We start from the raw sequence: 1171 nt of genomic DNA, 5'->3' as shown, positions 1-1171 counted from the left end.
GGGAACAGAGGACGGGAAATGAGAGGGAGACTGGAAAGACTGGGATTGTAACTGAGCCCTTTGCATAAGTCTGTGATGAAGATGATATGCAGGGCAATTGAAACTACGTGGTTTTTATTCGTTACCTCACTGTGGAGGAAGATCTCTGTTCACAAGAGATTCTGCAGATAGTGAGAAGTGTTGTAAACTTCTGGATTTTAACACTTGGCTTAACTTCCATACTTTAACTCCCATGTGTAAATGACTTTCTTCAAACTTGGCTCTATTTTTGATCTGTCTTTACTATAAATTGTAACAGAGTTCATGATAAATATAAAAGTGCACAGCTGCTCTTGATCCCATGATTCTAACAGCAAATTCTGTGTCTGCACAATTCTTCTGGGAAAAGTAGATGTCATTTTGCCTTTTGAAAGAATGGTTGGAACTTAAACCCTTCAGATATCTATTATCTTTAGATACTCTTTTTTTCCTTAGCCTGTTGCCAAAGGGCTTGCTTTCCTCTACTGAAACCATTTGTAGTGTTTGTGCAGCATCCAGCATGGTTTTACACTCAACAGGCCGGAGTTGGTTTGTATGGGACTTCCAAGCCTTGTGTAATAGTAAACCATGGTTTGCTGGATGAATGCAAATCTGTGTTTATGCTTGTGGGGATGCTTTGGTTATATGTCAAGTGATTCTGGAAGGATCTTTGTATTAATCAGCTGAATTCTATCCTGCCTGTGCTGTTCTTGAGGGTGTAGTAAACAAAACCAAGTCTAGCTCTGATAAGGTTGATGAAATAACCAAAAAGAACAACATTTCCCCTGTATCTGTTTGGGAATGCAGGCCATATTGAATGTGCTGTGGTTTTTAGAACTGAAAAAGAAAATTACTTATTTCTAAATGTTACTTATATTCTTTATGATACTGGAAGGTATTTACTGATCTGCATTTTCTTTGTGTATAGTGCTGCCGATCCAATTAGAGACTGAGCATATTTTTCTCCATGGCAAAGCAGGGGCCTGCCTGAGTTACTGGAGAATCAGTCTCTGGCACATTTAGATGATGTCTTGAAGATTCTTTACAATTACATCAAATAGAAGGTTTTTTTGGTGGTGGTGGTGAAAAGATTAATTGGAGTATACTCATTTTTGCATAGCTTCTTCCAGACTTCCAGAATGTGATGCTGGTT

Source organism: Nestor notabilis, unplaced genomic scaffold (genome assembly GCF_000696875.1).
Source record: "Nestor notabilis isolate BGI_N333 unplaced genomic scaffold, ASM69687v1 scaffold9724, whole genome shotgun sequence".
Classification (NCBI taxonomy): domain Eukaryota; kingdom Metazoa; phylum Chordata; class Aves; order Psittaciformes; family Psittacidae; genus Nestor; species Nestor notabilis.
This window is presented reverse-complemented; position numbering follows the sequence as displayed.